General features: G+C 41.4%; 1 protein-coding gene across 5 annotated transcripts in view; it reads left to right on the top strand.

Annotated features, from left to right (window-relative positions):
* Positions 1-19,128, top strand: part of MOB3B (MOB kinase activator 3B) — a 119,084-nt gene that overhangs the window by 23,603 nt on the left and 76,353 nt on the right. For 4 of the 5 annotated variants that reach the window (XM_052778294.1, XM_052778293.1, XM_052778296.1 and 1 more), the window contains one exon: positions 7,816-7,917. The exons of the other annotated variant lie outside the window; for it this stretch is intronic. The gene's annotated coding sequence lies outside the window, so the exon portion shown is untranslated. The remainder of the gene's footprint in view (positions 1-7,815; positions 7,918-19,128) is intronic. 5 annotated transcript variants of the gene reach the window in all.

The raw sequence follows: 19,128 nt of genomic DNA, 5'->3' as shown, positions 1-19,128 counted from the left end.
AAGGGCAATTGCAAGTGCATTTTCTGAAATATTAAATCCTTATGAGGAATTGGCTCTTAAAGCTTCGTAGTTGGGAGGTCCTTAACATCCCATTGCATCTCATGGTTGACAGGTATAGCATTTCCAGAGGTGGCTTCTTCCTTTAAAAAAATAATTAAAAGGGGATGTTGCTACTTATCTTCCGCAGGGTCATCGTCATGGTTTTCCTCTAGAACTAATGTACTGCACTACTAGCATGTATTTGTTTCAGATCTGTAAACATGAGTGAATGTGCATGGGTACGATAGCAGAGAAGGACTAATGCTCATTCTGCAAAAACTGACATGGAAACTGGATTTGAAATTTGAACTTAAGTGGGAACATGTTTACCCATAAAAAGGTTGCTGCTTTACTTTAAGGAGGTGTTAATTTGATTGTAGAGTAAATTAAGTCTTTAGAGGTGTCATGGTTTAACCCCAGCCAGCAACTAAGCACCACGCAGCGGCTCACTCCCCCACCACCCAGTGGGATGGGGGAGAAAATCAGGAACAGAAGTAAAACTCGTGGGTTGAGACAAGAACGGTTTAATAGAACAGAAAAGAAGAAACTAATAATGATAACACTAATAAAATGACAACAGTAATAATAAAAGGATTGGAATGTACAAATGATGTGCAGTGCAATTGCTCACCACCTGCTGATCGACACCCAATTAGTCCCTGAGCAGCGATCCCCCACCCCCACTCCCCCCAGTTTATATACTAGACATGACATCACATGGTATGGAATACCCCTTTGGCCAGTTTGGGTCAGGTGCCCTGTCTGTGTCCTGTGCCAACTTCTTGTGTCCCCTCCAGCCTTCTTGCTGGCTGGGGATGAGAAGCTGGAAAATCCTTGACTTTACACTAAACACTATTGAGCAACAACTGAAAACATCAGTGTGTTATCAATGTTCTTCTCATACTGAACTCAAAACATAGCACTATACCAGCTACTAGGAAGACAATTAACTCTATCCCAGCTGAAACCAGGACAACAGGATAGTTTTGTGCTATTCTGTGCTCCTTTTTACCTCTGTCTTGGGGAAGCAAAGCATGCCTCAGTTCTTATTCTCTACTTAGAGCAAGTATAGCATAAGAATTTGTCTTTATCCTGAAAATTTATTCCGGAAGATCTTTCTGTGTGCATGCTAGTGTTTCAACTCAAAGCAGGCAGTAAGGTAACAGTAGGGGTTGTTTCAGTTTTCAGGCATACTGAGGCCTGAAACATTGAGTTGATTCCTTGTATTCCCTGTAGATGTCCCCTTTCTTCAGTCCATTTTATTATACTTTCACACAAAAAAAGAAGTGCAGCTGAACCAATTCATTTGTTTGGGTTGCTGCCTGCACTCTTGTAATCTGTTCCAGCAAAGTCACATCTTTTAATGCTCATGTGAACAGTAGTACAGCAGTGCACCATCTGCACCCTAGACTAATTGTATTAATCTGATAATGTCTCAGAAACCAAAACATTATGAAGCCTTAAGCAGAAAAGAAGCGTAATGCTTGATGTTGTTTCCTGTGTTTTTTCAGTGAAGCTGTTCTGTAACATCTGCCTGATGCTGGAATAAACCATGCAATTAATCTAACAGTCCTAATGACAAAGGGATGTGACAGATCAGAAGCGAGCATATAAGGTTACCCCTTAGCCTTTAGCAACTGTATGTTGAAATCTCTTTTGTGCAAGGCACAGTTCAGGTATGGAGTATGCAGTTTCATAGTCTGGATACAGTATCTCTGCCACACAGGTGAAATATGAGTCAGTATATCCAAAGACCAATGTCAACAAGCAGAAGTTTTATGTGTCCAGCCTACCATAGACGACAACTGCTCTGTGGAGTTTTGCAGGCTGTTATGTCATTTGGCTTAAGGGGTGTTGGATAGGTACTTGTGTATTAGAAATTAAGGCTTACATTCTGCCTCCACAGGTATGTCTCTTGAAAAACTGGAGGTTACATCAGATGTACAAGCTTTGAAGGAAATCCGTAGAATGTGAAAGGAACCTGTTATATCTCTGTAGGCCAGAACAGCTACATATTACATCTATGCAACTCTCATGAGACCCCAGCTGGAATACTGTGTTCAGCTCTGGGGCCCCCAACATAAGACGGACATGGACCTGTTGGAGCAAGTCCAGAGGAGGGCCATAAGAATGATCAGGGGGCTGGAGCACCTCTCCTACAAAGACAGGCTGGGAGAGTTGGAGTTGTTTAGCCTAGAGAAGAGAAGGCTCCAGGGACACCTTATAGCAGCTTCCAGTACCTAAAGAGGGCCTACAAGAAAGCCAGAAAGGGACTTTCTACAAGGGCATGGTGGTGATAGGACAAGGGGTCGTGGCTTTAAACTGACAGAGGGTAGATTTAGATTAGATGTAAGGAAGAAGTTCTTTACTGTGAGGGTGGTGAGACACTGGAACAGGTTGCCCAGAGAAGTTGTGGATGCCCCATCCCTGGAAGAGTTCAAGGCCAGGTTGAATGGGGCTTTGAGCAACCTGATCTAGTGAAAGATGTCCCTGCCTATGGCAGGGGAATTGGAACTAGATCATCTTTAAGGTCCCTTCCAACCCAAATAATTGTATGACTCTCTGAACTCTCTGTAGATGAAATCTGCTTCACTAAATTACATTGGACTTTGAATAGTACAGTTTCCATGGGGCCTACAAAATTTCAGAAGCACCCTTACATTTTTACTATATTCTCGAGACTTATCAATATGTTTATAATAAAGTAAGTCTTGGTTAGGCCTTTAGAGAGGTCTGGAAGGACTTCTGAAAGTTATGTATTACCTTGTGTTGAAATATAGCGGCATGACCATTTTACTGCTGTGAGCTTAATTTAACTCCTGTTAATCCAGTGATCAAGATATATTTGAATCTGAAGGTATGCTTGGATTGCAAGGTAGCTCTTTATTTTTCCATAATCAGATCATTTCAGTTTTGCCTGTTGGTTTGACTAGTGGGTTTTTTTCTTTTAGTAAGTGGTGGGAAACGTAGTGCCAGTGTTGATATTTGTTTTAAAATAAAGAAGTTGGAGCTGAAAGAAACGGAAGAGTGATGTTGCTTAGCAGAATTTGGAAAATCCTGATTTCCTGGCAGTAGTAGTTTATTGCATTGTAATTATAACTGGTGTAGTCAGTATTTGAAGTTTTCTCCTATATTTATCATGTTCCTTTACAGTGATCATGTTCTCTAAATTTGTATATTACTTATACCACACTTTTCATGCCAACTTAAGCAGGTGTATTGAAGAATGAATCACAGAGTAGTGGATTTTATCTTAAATTCCCAGGTGTGCCCCATCAGTCTGGCTCTGACCTAAATGGAGCTAATCTCATTTTATTTTAGAGCAAGCAGATGAAGAATTGGGTGATAGGCTCTGGTCTTACAGGCTGTATAACTTGTAGTATGTTGTCCTGTCCTTAAGACAGGAAGTGCGCAAGAAGAATACTTCTCTAATTGCATGTACTCCCACACACATGCAATAGTTTAATAATTGAACCTGTCTGCACATGGTTACATAAAAAGCAGCAAATGTAGGTGGCTTACACTATCTTTGTATATTTGCCTGATTGTTTTCCATAGTTGAACATAGGGTTAGAAACTCAATAGAGACAAAACGGGATGTAGCCAGCAGCCTTTGCTTTTGTGCGTGCTGTCAGCCTTCTAAATTGCTGTTCAGCTGGCACTTAAACCAAAGCCTGTTGCAGTTCCTGGATGTGACTGTGAGAAATACTAAGTAGAAGAGTGAAGAAGGAAGAAAGAAAAAAAGCGCAAGGAAAATGAAGAGGATGTTTTGGAACAAAGAGAAGACTAGGAGGGAATAGAAATTCCTTATAGAGAAAAAGCAATAGGGAAAGCATTTCTGATTCTTTGTCTGATCTTATAGCATTGCTGAGATGTGTGTTTTCAGCACATGAAGTGGTATGGAAGAAGCTGTCTATTAACTACCATCCAATTTGCTGTAATCATGGCACCTGCAGATACCCCTCGAGTGATTTGCACCTTGGTACTCCTTGGGTATTACCAGTGGTTACTAAATAAATATCTATAGTCTAAGTTGCAAGTCTTGCTGGAGCCAGAGTACTGGTCTGCAAGATAATGACTCCCTCAGAAAACTGCTTGCTTAGAAAATTGGTTGTGTGGCTTGCCATCCTGGGTTCTTACTCATTTTTCTAGTGAAAACTTGGACTTCTGTCCCTGCTGTGTTAGGATAGGGATTCAGTCTTCTCAGTTAGTCAGCTGGGTAGCATGCTTTTTAGGGAGCAGATGTATTATTATTTGGGAGTACTCTTGGGATCTGTAGTGATTGCTGCCTCAAATTATGATGGCATCTGCCTCTCTAATAGCAGATATTGTGTGTGATACAGCTGGGTTTACTCAAATTTGGGACTGGATCAAAACCATAATGCATGGAATGCATGGGTGGCAAAAGATGTGATTGAAATGGGATAAACAATAGCAGGGTAGCAATGCAATTTCCTAATCATTTATTTATGTAGCAACCAGAATGATGAAAGCATCCTAAAGGGCAATAGGTCTAAGGCTGTTTTGGCTTAATGCCAGTTTAGGAATAAATTATAAGTGCTAAAATTTGTGTGAACATAATCAGCAATCTCAGTATTGTTAAAGATTCTGTAAAATTCTAGTGGATAAATGAAAATGTTAAAATAAATATAATAAACACATGTAGTAGAAGTGCTAAATAAATAGTGAAGAAAAAAACACCATTATCTTCTGGGTGTTGCAGGATGTGTGTTTCTGGTAGGAAGCAGGAGAGGGAAAGAGATCTAGAACCAGGGCATGGAGACATTCAACAATATAACAGATACTTTTGTTTCTACTACGAAGTGAGCCAGGGTATGGCACCTAGGCTGTGGTCTGGATGAACGGGTGAAAAGCGTGTTGCTGATACAAGTGTCTGCCACTTGGTAGACTACAAAAGTGAGGGGAGCGCTGGGGTAGGGTGGAAACCTCAGGTGCTAATCACCTTCTAAGACCAAGCAATAAGTGATGTTTTGGGAGGATATTCTTTAGTGTTGTTTTTCTTTAGTTAAATACAATTAACTTGAATGTACAAATTATGATTTCTGTAAGGTTCTTCAAATTATCTGCAAAGATTTTATCTTACAGGCCTCCTGGGCATACTTTTAAGTCACTTTTCCAGCAGCAGAATATTAGTGAATAGTAAAGTGCCATATATTCAGATTCTCAAATTGAAAGTGAGCTGTTAATAAGATAGAAGACTGAAAGTCTGAGTGCAGGTAGTGCAGATAGCGCAGGGCAGTTTACTCCAATGACTTCTCCACACATTTTGATGGCTTTCCTGCTTCTGATCTCGCAAAGTGTATTTTCTCTCTTCAGTGATTTTCTGGTTTGTTTTTTTTTTTTGCTATAATTACTCTAAACCAGCCTCTGCTTCTGATGTCTTAAGGGTTATGTGAATGTGTCTTACTTTATTTTGAGGGAATAAGAATCTTGATGGTGTATGTGTTATATGCATGTGTTTAGTGATATAGTGGAGGTGCTGTGAATTCCTTCACTGCTGTAATCACTGTAACCACCTATTGGTTTGGATGTGTCTTTGATAAGACAGCCTCTCCTGCAACATATGTTCCCCAGTATTTACACTCTCTCAGGGAAAAGTGCCAGGACTTAGGTGCCTTTTAGCAGTTCCCTCTAAAGCTCTTCTGTCCATCTCTGCTTTAGAAAATGTGAGGCCATGGGATGAGGTATGGTAGAAGGTGGTCTTAAAGCTTCAAGGGTTCATTAAGAAACATCACCACGGAACCTCCCTACTGACATTCTAGTTATACCAACAACTAAAAGTTTGTAATGGTGTTGCTCTGGTTGGGGCCTAAGACAGACGGAGACCTTCCTTTTGAGTCACAGCATGTGCCACACACGAGTGTACAAGTAGAAACAGGAAGCTATCAGGTTTTCTTTTTTCTTGGTCGGAAATTGTTGGGGAGTTACTGAAATTATGGGAAACATGCTGCATAAAGTAGTTCTGTAGGAGGAAACTTAAGACACCTTGACAACTCTCACCTTCAAACTGCCAGCTTTACAGTCAATTTTTTATTAAAATCAGCAATTGGCTTTTAGTTAGAGCTAAACTGAGCAGTGCCAGGTTGTTGTGAACCACTCTAGTTCAAAGCAGAGTCCTTCAAGTGGCACCTTCCAGAGGTTGTCAGCTGTGCTTTCCCTGTTTGCTGGCAGCTATGGCTGCACACACCACAAGGGGTACTCAATTACTTTGCTTCAGAGTAAACTGCTTGCTATAATGGTCAGGAAAGAACCCATCTTATCCCTCCCTGCTGGTAATTTTTGCATGTTGTATGAATAATGATTTTTGTTCCCTTCTTTCTGTAGTATTGGGTATTTACTGGCCACAGCTGTGGGCAACTTGGTTTCAAAAGCCAGATCCTTAGCTTGCAGTGAAGAACGTTTTCCTCTTTTTATGCCTGTTAAGAGCTTGGTCCTATAGCTCTGTCACAGTAAACTTTTTTGTGCATGGTTAGAAGCAGAGTACGGCATAGTACAAAATGGTTTAGGGGAATACAGAAACCTGATCTCAGAGCTAGTGCTGGATGAGTGTCCTGGTTTTGGCTGGATAGAGATAATTTTCTTCCTAGTAGCTGGTATATTGTTATGGTTTGGATTTAGTATGAGAATAAAGTTGATAACACACTGATGTTTTTAGTTGTTGCTAAGTAGTGTTTAGACTAAGTCAGGGATTTTTCAGCTTCTCATGGCCAGCCAGCAAGAAGGCCCAAGGGGCACAAGAAATTGGGAGGGAACACAGCCAGGACAGCTGACCCAAACCAGCCAAAAGGGTATTCCATACCATGTGACATCATGCCTAGTATATAAACTGGGGGGAGTTGGCCAGAGCGGGGGGCAGATCGCTGCTTGGGAACTGACTGGGCATCGGTTGGCAATTGGTGAGCAATTGCATTGTGCATCACTTGTTTTGTATATTCCAATTCTTTTATCATTGTTGTTATTATTGTAATTTTGTTGTTGTTATGATTATCATTAGTATTTTCTTCCTTTTTGTTCTGTTAAACTGTTCTTATCTCAACCTATGAGTTTTACTTTTTTTCCCTGATTCTCTCCCCCATCCCACAGGGTGAGGGGGAGGGATGTGAGTGAGCAGCTGCATGGTGCCTAGTTGCTGGCTGGGGTTAAACCACAACAGAGAGTTGCTCTGACCACAAACTGTAAAGAGTAATCAAATACTGTACTTCTGCCTAGAAATTGCTTGCTGCAGGGACTAATTAAAAAAACACCCAAACTCTCCTTCCAGATCAGTTTGTGAGTAGAAGTTTTGTTTGCTGTGTTAAATGCCTTCTGAAGCACAGTATGCATTAAGCAGTATGTAGAAAAGGCTTTGAAAGTGGTTTAGTTCACTAGAAAGGCAAAGTAGAATTATGAACTGGAAAGTTACTCTTTGGTGTGTAGGGGGAAGAAGGCTGTTCTGCAGTTGTTCCCTACAGCATATTGCTAGTGCATTGCTCCTCTACTGCTCGTGCATCATGGCCTGTGCAGAGCTATCCAGTCAATGGCAGGTCCTGGCTACTTACTCTCTGCTAAACTGCATTAGGGACAGCACATTTTTTCTGTCCTATTCTCTCCCCAGGTGAACAATCCTTGTTACAGCAACAGTTGTATCATGAATTGGAGAGGAGGCTGGCTGTCCTCCAAAGAGGTGGTTACTATTATCCTCAGTGTTCTTTCCCATATTAAGTGTTTGATATATCATGTCTCTGACTTCATTTACTTGCTTTCATTATATTTCAGGTATCACAGGTGGCAAAGAAAACACTGGATTTTTTTCTCCAAGTGAGTCCTGTAAGACTGCTGATTTAGAGCTCTGGAGTGTGGATGATTACCTCGCCCCAGGTATTCTGTTTCCAGGCTGGTTTGGGGTGGGGGGGCACAGATTTAGCACATTCTCTGGTTTTCCCCCTGTGCATAATAGTAGGTCATTGTGACCAAATGATAAGGTTGAACATGGTGAAGTTGCAGGGTGGTCATCAGAATGGTTCTCTGGAGAAAAATTTCTTCAGCCATCAAGTCAGTTTAGTCCTGCAAGTTAAGACCAACTGTCATGGTTTCAGCCCCGTCGGTAACAAAGCACCACACAGCCGCTCGCTCACTCCCCCGCCTCCGGCCACGGTGGGATGAGGAGAAATATAAAGGCCGGCTCGTGGGTCGAGATAAGGACTGGGAGGGATCACTCACCACTTATGGTCATGGGCAAAAACCAGACTCAGCTTGGGGAAGAAACAACATCAGTTTAATTTCCTACAAATCAAATCAAAACAAGGATATTAGGAAGTAAAACCAAACCTTAGAACACCTTCCCCCCACCCCTCCCTCCTTCCTGCCTCAAGCCCATTCCCGGTTCTCTCTCCCTCCTCCCCCCAGCAGCGCAGGGGAACAGGGGATGGGGTTGGGGTCAGCTCACCACACCCTGTCTCTGCCGCTCCTTCCTCCTCTGGGGGAGGACTCCTCGCTCGGCCCCTGCTCCGCCATGGGGTCCCTCCCATGGGAGACAGTCCTTCACGAGCTTCTCCAACGTGAGTCCTCTCCGTGGGCTGCAGTTCCTCACAAACTTCCCTGGCGTGGGTCCTTTCTGCGGGCTGATCTTCACACACTGCTCCAGCGCGGGCTTTCCCATGGAGTCTCGGCCATCTTCAGGGGCCTCCGCTCCCCCGCTCCCCTCCATGGGCTGGGGGGGGACAGCCTGCTGCCTCACCACGGGCTGCAGGGGCATCAACCTCCTCAGGCACACCTCTTCCCCCTCCTTCCTCACTGACCTTGCTGTCTGCATAGGTGTTCCTCTCACATTCCAATCCCACTACTCACTGCAGGTTCCCCTTCTTAAATGTGTTATCCCAGAGGCGCTACCACTGTCACTGACAGGGTCAGCCTTGCCCAGCGGCAGGTCCAGGTTGGAGCTGGGGAAGCTTCTAGCAGCTTCTCACAGGAGCCACCCCTGCAGCCCCTCCCCCACTACTAAAAAACCCCACGCCACACAAACCCATAACACCAACATATAAATCAACACGGTGGATGATTTATTCCTCTGAATTTTGAAAGCACAGATCGCACAACTAGACACTTGTGACCCCACCACCAACTGCAGAGGCTATGCCTTGTGACTGCACACTGCTGAAGCACTGTATGACTTGCCAAGTTGCAGGCTACCAGTACACCAGACCCTTGACCTACAAAATCATCATTTCTCTCAGATCTGTGAAATCTTTTGTGTTCTTCAAAAGACACAGGTACAAATACCTTGACTTTATGTCTCCTTGGTATGAGTTTGAAAACATCCATAATCAACTGTAGTTGCTGCCACTGTCCCTAACTGCCATTATTAAGCACTTTGATCCAAACCATGGGAAACAAAGATTTCTTCTGTTGTTTCATATACTTAGCTTTCCTGATAACCATGCAGAACTGTGGTTTAAAGTCAATGGATTGAGTCCTACAGCTCCTGGAGCTCCATTTCAGGACAAAGTTTTAGATTTATGGTATAAATAATTGAAAGATATTCACAATTAAATTATAACTTTTTTTTCATATTCTACCACTTGTAAAGAACTATGCATTTTGCCTTGTCTTCATCAGCCCTGCTTTTTAAAGACAAATAAATCCTGTTTCCCCTTTGTTAATACTGAAGCTACCTTCACTGTCCTCCTGTTGGAGTGTGTAGTGCCCATAGCAATCCCACTCAGTTTTGAGTTATTGGCAGTCAATTTGAGGGGCTGCGTAGGTCAGACTTGACCTCAGTTACTGACTCCCACATGATTTTAGGTGAATTTTGTCTCTCGGCAACATAGAGTTTAAGCTAATTTTTTGGAACAGAAAATCACGATGGCTATGTTGAGAATTACCAGTGTTTGTTAGAAAGGGTGCAGTGCACCGACTGAAGATGATGTAGCCTCCGTGGAGATCTTTGCTTTGGAAAATATCTCTGAAATCCCAAACTTCTTAGGACAGTTGCAGAGGCACTGTGTCACCAACCTGCCTCTCCCCTCTCCACCCTCCGCACAGTAACTTGAGCTTTGGTGGGAGAAGCCAGACAAGGCTAAAGGGTCTGAATGGATGTTGACTGACGTTGTTACATCTTATTTTCAATATCTATGCTTGCAGGAAGCCCTGTTTTCTCTGTGGAGTGTTAATTATTTGTCTCTGTCAGCACAGTATATGTAACATGACTCTGCTTTTGTATCTCTGTTTCTTTGCATGCTTTCCCTGGACAAGAAAATGAGTGGTTTTAACTGAAATGTCACTGAGATGGAACATATGATTTAGACTTTTTTCTTAAAGCAGAACACATACGTGGTTTCCTAAAGCTAAAATTTAGACCAAAAATAAATCTGAGTTTGCCCACTGCATGCACAGTACAGTGCTTGAAGGTCTAGGGCATAAACTGCTGTCTTCTAGCAGATAAGCCATTGTATTGCCTTGTACAGGAAGACCTGCCATCTGGTTGATCTGTACACAAAGGAGAAGGGTAAGGCCCTGACATGAGGTCTGAGACCACATTTTTGTGTGTGCATATTTTGCTGTTCCCTATCACTCATATGACCTGACTGGCATTTTTTCAACAGGCTTCAGTGGACTTAATTTTAGCCTTTTGTATGGGAATTGTGTGGATGTTCTGAAAGTGTAGGAGTGAGCAAGAAATTATTAATTTAACTCTCTTGACTGTCTACTCAATTGTGCCAGTACTTTTAAAAGCCAGAATGTAGATTTAGGAGTAGATTAAGCTGAACAGAACAAAGAGATTTGTGAAGTTCAACTGTAGTTTAATAAAGAGTTCTTATTGTCTTGTCAAAGGAGAGTGTTCAGAGTGTAAAAGTAAAATTTTAGCTCTGTTGAAGTCAGTATCAGAGCTTCCACTGACTGCAGCATAGTCAAAATTTCATCTTCAGAAAGAGGTTGGAGTCAGAAATGAAACAAGCTGGAGAAGATAAATGTATGTTATCATAGAGAATCACCATGTAATCTAATTTGTATCTCCTCTTCTTCTTCAAGGCCATTAAAATTTTCTTACTACCTTCACCTGTCCTCTGTATATTGTTTTTAACAATAAGCATGCTACAAAAGTGTAACAACCATACACTGTTGTGGTGAGGACTCCACCCACAAAGACTGAAAGACTTGGGCAGAAGCAGGGTTAGTGAGCTGGTTCTATTCTACTCTATTCTACTCCTACCGCAGTAAGTGAGCCGAACTACTCAATCCACCAGTATGGTAACTGTTTATGAGAGCGATGATTGTAGCAGCAGCTGGTGAGACAAGGCACATGCACTCATAAAGGCTTTGCTTTCTTAGTGGTGGAAGGACATAGCAGGTCACAAGGGCCTGATAACTGAAAGCAGAGGCTGCTTGTGTACTTACAGAGAATGTCGTTTGGTGACTGTGCTTGCACATATGCTAGCCACAGCTCAGACCAGTAAAAGCCTGTGAACCAGGGAGAGAGCTGGAAGAACTTGGGTGTGTAACAAAGAAACGGCATTCAAAGGGACTGTCAGAACTGCATGCTTCACTGTGATCTGTCATGCTGTCAAACTTTAGCCTTGGTAGCTGCCTGAGCTACAGGGAGTTCCCCACCTGCTTTAAAGGTTTGGGAGGTCTGAAATGATCATGACAAACGCTGTGATTCACTAAAGTGGCTGTGGCTGAAAAACCACTCCCATGGGTTTCATATTCCGTCTGCCTTCCACACAGACTTTTCCTTATGCTGTCCTCTTCCCTGTGCTGTGTGACCAAGCAGGGGATCAAAGAAGTTGATTGGAATGAAAAATCATTTGTTTGTTTAGTTATTGCAGTTTACATCTTTGTCTTGTACAGCTCCCTGCAAGGGGATATATAAACACCTGGGCCATGTATCATAGGGGAGATGGCAAGAAGGCAGCAACATGAAAGGGGTGGAGGTGAGGCAGGACTGACTTTTCAGAAAAAAATTGTAGCCATACATACCCCTGCATGACTATCAGTCTGTACAGGGTCAAGACCTTAAATTCCTGGATGAAAGAGGAACTGAGGCTGAACTTCAGTGTAATCTAAACCATGCATTTTTTGCAGTTTCTTTACTGTAGTTCTGAGAGACCTATTTCAGTTCACCTTAAACTGTATGCTACAGTAAGGCCATGTTCCTGACTGGACTGCCATGGATGCTGTTACAATATAAACTTGCAGTGAAGAAATAAGTGCCAGGGTATGCTCAGTATCTTCATGGTGATCAGTGTACCTTTCCAGAACTTCAGATGTGTTGTAATTACATTTAATACTTGTAAAAGGCACTAGAATGATACTGGTTGAGAGGTGAGTCCTCTGTTAAAACACAAACCTTTATTGCCATGGTGAAAAGCATGCTTCTTTTAGGTTAATAAACAGCACTTATCACCTAAGATTTGAGCAGTCATATCTGATTCTGCTGCTGTCAAACAGCTAATGTACTTCATCGTAGAAATGATTGCTGTTTAAGTCAACTTCTAATTGTTTTGTACAAACAATTTTCCTGAAAGGAAAGAGGGACTTCTCCTTTTTGTAGTCTGTGTAGAAGGAAAATTTGTTGGAAGAAGTGGAATTAAATGGTTGCAAATAAAGCACTGGGATACTAAAATGCAATAGTTCTACCTAACATCGCCTCTAAGGTATGCTCATGATATGCTGATAAAATGATTAAGGGCATTTGTCTGAAAAGGACTGCAAACACCCTGACGCCCACTGAAGCCATTGCTACTCAGTCACAACAGAGGGATTGACCCTGATCTTTAGCCATTATTTTTCAATTTTCTTGCTATGAAAATCTCTGTATTTTGGCAGAATCATAAGGCATTATTTTATTCCCTTTGTCATATATTGCTATTATATTAGCATAGCTTAGAGATTTTCAGGCAGAAGTTGATCCAATTTAGTTATTGTTTGTCACATGTTACATAACTATGTTCATTTTTAAAGGACCCAGCTATCCGTTGTATTTTGCTTTCCCTTTTTAATTTTTTAACTTAGAAAGGGGGTGGAATGGTTATTAGTCTAAACAAGAAAAGAATCAAAGGTCATTTATATTTACTTCATCGAGGCTTGGCACCTCGATTGTGAAAATACTGTTTATGCTGTTTTCTTTGATCTTTTGCAATTGTGGCTTTTATTAGTCTCATGAAATCACTTGCTCCTTTTTTTCCCCATGCACAGACAAAACAAAGGCTAGTTATTTCATGTCAGATGAATGGATGTTGCTGTATGTGGGAATTGTTTCTGACTATGGAAGGCTTCTTCCCAGTCAGTGCTTTCCACGTGAGTACCTTGAAGCTGCAGTGTTGTTACTGTGGTTGTCACATACAGATTAGTGTAAGGTAATCCTAGTAGTTTTAGAGGAAAGGGAAGAACTTGGAGAAACCACAGGAATCCTTTCTTGGGGAGAACTTTAAGCCAAATTCTGATTTTTTCCTAAAGTTTCTGGGACTTCTAGCACAATAAAAAAAAGCCAATTCTTTTCTTGAAGAATGAGTAAGCTTCCTTTCACTGGATGCTACCATTTACTATTGTTATTTTGTGTATTAATTGATGTGCTCTAGATTTCATATAAATAACACAGAAACCATGCACAAAGGTTACAGCATGTCATTGTTGTCCTTTATAGTGGTGGTTCTACCTGAAAACTTTCACTGTAGAAGCTGTGAAGAAGCTATCTAAGCCAGCACCTGGGAAACTGAGGCATTGTTTAAACATATCTGTGAATACTTCTTCTAAGTCTTACAGTAATAATCGGACACCCTTAATTCTGGGACATTAGTCTTTATGGTACTTGCAAGATTGTTGAGGATAGGATGGAATATAGGAAAAAACACACTGACCCTCAGAACCTTGTTCCTGTGTTTGTGTATGCTGTTTTTGAGAGACATTTTCTCAGTAACCTAAATTTGCTTTGATCCTTTTTCCTTCCTGTTTCAACTCTGGCACAACCATAATGCAGATCTTAATCTCCTTGTGTACATTATAGGTTAATAAGGGGAGGGTTTTTTGCCTATGAAGAATGTCTTCTCATATCATGAAGTTTTCACTATGAATACAAATAATTGTACAACATTTTTTTTTCCTTCTGATTTCAGGTAAAACTTACCTGAACTGCACAAATTGAAGTATGTAAATAAGATACACAGAATATTATTGTTCCTACTCACTTGGCTGATTTTTACTTTGTAGATAGGAAGGGTGTTTTCAGATTTCAGAACAGGCCTTTCCTTACTGAATAATTCTTTGTACTTCAGCATGTTAAACAGAGAACCTGTTCATTGTATAGTATAATACTGCCTCTCAAACAAGAGCCTGGAAGTAGAAAATGCACATTTGCTCAATCAGAAAGGAGCATGGTATGTGTATGTGCCTCCTTATAATGTATTTGCTGCCCCACTTGTCTGATGTAGCTGGAGTAAAATGGCCCCTTGTATGGATAGTGAAGTATGAAGCCAAACATGAGAAGTCTCAAAAATGTTGGACCTTAATGGGATTTGGATCAAGTGTGTGCTTTCCTACAGGCTTCAGCTGGCTTTGGATCTGACTATGCAAGTGCTCAAAATGGAAACCTACATTTTGGAAGGAAAAATGTAAAAATCAGCTGATGTAGAGTTGGTTTTCAGACAGTGTCTTGCTGTATAGACAGCTTACTGTGTGTTTGATGCTGGAGAAGTCATGTCTCCTCACTTTATTGATTAATAAAATGGGAATTATACCAGCTACCTTCCCAGCAGCCCTCTAAAGCTTGCATAATGCTCACTAGAGTGCTGTGATGAAAGCTGTGTCTTTATAAACTGTGTCATTTAACATTCTTATTATCTGTGATTTAATAGAAAGTATATGATGAAATGATTTAGTATGTTTTTAACTCAGCAGTGACTCAGACATGATGGTGGTAATAGTGTGTGGTTTGTTGTAGGTGGTTTTTTTAGTGGTGTCTGCATGGGTAGGACTGGTTTATTATTTCCATATGTTGACTTGGTATATCTGATATTTCAACTGAGTTTCTCTCTCTCTATGTGCATGTTTCTACATAAGGCTGGGGACAGAATTGATAACTGTGGTGCTGACAGCATGGATGAAGCTTGTGAGGGTCTGGTTCTCTGTTCTGAGCTCATCTCCAAATCTGCAGTTACCATCCTTACACTGGCTCTGCCAGCAAGGGGATTCACCCAACTGCATTATTCATGCCATGGAATAGTCCCTCAGGAAAGCTGTTGGTGACTGTCACATGTGTTCAGAAATACATTGCTCTGAAAAGAAAGAAGAGAAGCTGAAGTGTTGGAAGGAGTTTTCTGAGCTGCCCATACCAGGACAGACATATATTAAGCATCTAGTTCAGAAGAGCATCCAGAACACCGACTGTATACCATCAAGCCAAAACCACCATGACCCACAAGGCCACTCCTTATATCCTGTTGTATAGTTAGGACCTGTTGTAAAAGGTCAGAAGCCGGTTTCTGTTCCCTTTGACACAGGTATAAGTCAAGAGCAGTTCTGCTGGCATTACTATGATGTGAGAGGAGACTGCAAAATATGTTGGCAATAGTCAAATTTAATTTTATGTGGAAGGAGGGTGGGTACTACTGTACCACATATTTCAAGGACTTATGATCCAATCTAACTAATACCACAACATTGCTCACAGTGTTTCATCTCTGAAGTAACTCTCCCAAGACCAATTGAGATAATGAAACTGGGAGTGTTTCACATTCTCGTCAGATGAAAATTGTCATGGAAGTGAAAGTGGTGGCCAGCAAGCCAAGTTACGTTCTCAGTGCTTCAGAAATCAGGAGGTTTTGGCCACCATTTGTTGTTGAGGTTATCTGATGAGTTTTCCATTTGCTAATGCTATGTGATTTTGAAGCAATAGCTTTGCATTGTAAGTCCAACACCACAAAGTTTTAATTGACAGTTTGTGATCTCGGATGTAATGACAAACCTCTCATCAGTGATTGTTCATTCAAACACAGTGCAGCAGCATGTTGGAAGTCTAATGGTGAATGAATTCCTGCAACAGCTTAGTGATTTAGTCCAAAGCAGAGGAGTGGCCGTCCTACCATTAACTACTGCCACTTCATTGCCTAAGCAGTAAAGATGCTTTTAGAGCCCACAGACTCTGGCTAGAGCTTTCCCATTAGCTTCAGCCTCTGAAGGATCCAAACCTGAAGTGTCTGTGTTTGATCTCCTCTGAAAATCAGGTGAGCCTGTTCTTTTGTCTCTTGTCAGTAAAGTGAAAGCTTCTTTATTCCAGCAAAGTAATAGTGATGCTGTTTGTAACTGTTTAGAAAAGCCTAAATGAGCTGGTTGCTTGAGTGGGGGGAATAAGGGCAACTGTGTAACCTGCAGGAAAGCAGTGTGTTTCAGAAGTGAGGGGGTGAGTCTCAAAATTAATTGTTTGTTCATTCATTTCTGTTAGCTTTTGAGTGAAGACAAGGGTTAATGAGACAACAAATACCCTCAGGAAGCAGGATGCAAAAAAATATTTCAGAGGGATGATTCACCACAGTATTTCTGTGAAATTCTGGTCATAGACTTTTCTATTTTATATTCTTGCATGTGAAAAAGCATGAGAAAGCAAGTCTATCCATCCCCTGGCTTTGCACAGCCTTCAGGCACATTTTAAGAGAGAGAAAAAAATCAGCTTTTAGGAGAGCTAAGTCTCTAAGAGAAGTTAAGCAGTGAGTTTGACTTCTGCAGTCCAGCATTGCAAAGATAGTGTAGTTTTGTATTGTGTAAAGTGATAGAAAGGTGAAAGAGGAAGAGCCTTAGCTTTTATTGCAAGACACTGAACAGGAGACTCTCCAGACAGGAAATGTATAGGAGATTCTTGTTTGTTCTGATTCTTCCTTGGTGGGTTAAAGAACAGTTTCATCTGGCTGCATAGTAGAGTAATCTTTTGGATTAGTCTTTGGGTTGAGTTTGACCGTGATGTATGTGTGCTTTCACAGACAATTTCAACATGTGACTCCTGGTACACAGAAGACTTGAGTTCATGAGTTGTTTGCTGAATGTTTTGGTTGCTTTTTCTCTGTATTAATTGGTTTTATGCAGACTTACTGAATGTATGGAGAGGAGTGGGAAAGAGTACGTGTTTAATATGAATAATCATGTTTACATATTCAGTAGAAAATAACTTATAAAACATGGTGTCTTCTGTTTTTCTTGGAAAAGGTTTAACAGCAGTGAGTACTGTGCTTCAAGATGTGGCTTTTGAAGATGAGTTTTATTTGGTACCTAGCTTGTTGTTTTATATAAAAACTCCTTGCATGTTCTGGTGAATATTTACAGGTGAGGAAGGGAGTCAAAGTAGCCACATAAGAGTGCCAGGTACATTAGAGTGGGAAAAAATTAGTTACCTGAGCTGTAAAACTCTGGAGCTAACATCCTTAGTATTGTAAACTGGGACATCGGCTCCATGCCATCACAAAGTGTGTCAACCGCAAGCTCAGTCTGTGCAGCAGTACTCACCTGTTCTTTTGAGAGGCTTTTAAATAAACAGCTGACTGCCACAGAGCGTTTGAGAGCTGGAGGTTATGGGTCTTAGTAACAAACACAAACTGTAGGGCAAAGTTGTCTCTTTAAAGTGCCTTCATTTTCTGCCAATGACACTTAACTAAATTGTTCCAAGGCTAGTTTTGTTTGAAGTCTTCTTTCCCTGACCTGTGTCAGGTTTCAGGATCTCCAGGTTTGAACATTATTCCAAGGGGCATGTCGGATATGACAGTAGTCTCCCTGGAGTTCATCCCTGAACTTATCATATTATGCTGGCACAGAAAAAATGACTGTTTATAAACTCATGATTGGAGTATCCCTCCATCATGCCATCAGCAAAACGAAAACCAAGCACTTCTCTGCTGGTTTTGTTTAGCTGCTGCTTCCTGGCAAATTGGGTGGATGCTTATCTTTCAGCTATTTGGGAGAGGATTTTTTATGGCACTTACATTCTATTGTGTGGGGATGGTGTCTAGCACACCAGATTTCTCTTTGCTTGGTATGTGTTGCTTTCTTGTGGTGCTTAATAAAAAAGAAGCACCTTTTTCTCTTCCTTTCTGCCCCTCAGCAAAGCTTTGGGCAACTGTCTTCAGAAGAATTTAGTGCTTTCCACACAGCCTAGTAGAATTTTCACGGACATGATTTCTGTTAAGGGAAACAGTGGAGCATACATAATACCATGATGAGAATTCATCAGCCACTGATTGGGTAGGGTTTTTGTAGTGCTGTGCGAATTTAAAACTTACTGTGTTATCTAATTTAAACAATGCACAGCATGAAATGCTTACACTCTCTTTAAACATAAAACCTGCAGTAGTAAAACAAAAGTCTAATTGTCATAGCCTCTATCTACCCTATCACCTACTCATTGCCTACATTTGCTGATGATAATACTCTTCAAGGCTCTAATGTGGTGTCCTGGTTTCAGCTGGGATAGAGTTAACTGTCTTCCTAGTAGCTGATACGGTGCTATGTTTTGAGTTCAGTATGCGAAGAATGTTGATAACACTGATGTTTTTAGTTGTTGCTAAGTAGTGTTTAGTCTAAAGTCAAGGATTTTTCAGCTTCTCATCCCCAGCCAGCAAGAAAGCTGGAGGGGCACAAGAAGTTGGGACAGGACAGAGCCAGGGCAGCTGACCCAAACTAGCCAAAGGGGTATTCCACACCATGTGATGTCATGTCTAGTATATAAACTGGGGGGAGTGGGGGTGGGGGATCGCTGCTCAGGGACTAGCTGGGTGTCGATCAGTGGGTGGTGAGCAATTGCACTGTGCATCATTTGTATATTCCAATCCTTTTATTATTGCTGTTGTCATTTTATTAGTGTTATCATTCTCATTATTAGTTTCTTCTTTTCTGTTCTATTAAACCGTTCTTATCTCAACCCACGGGTTTTGCTTCTTTTCCCGATTTTCTCCCCCATCCCACTGCAGGGGGGGGCGGTGAGTGAGCAGCTGCGTGGTGCTTAGTTGCTGGCTAGGGTTAAACCACGACATGCGGTAATTTATTTTTTCAGTCAGACTGGCTGTTAAAACCATTCTTTGTTGCTAGAGTAGGTTAGATGTAGCAACCGCAAAG

The sequence above is a fragment of the Harpia harpyja genome, chromosome Z (assembly GCF_026419915.1).
Source record: "Harpia harpyja isolate bHarHar1 chromosome Z, bHarHar1 primary haplotype, whole genome shotgun sequence".
NCBI lineage: Eukaryota > Metazoa > Chordata > Aves > Accipitriformes > Accipitridae > Harpia > Harpia harpyja.
This window is presented reverse-complemented; position numbering and strand designations above follow the sequence as displayed.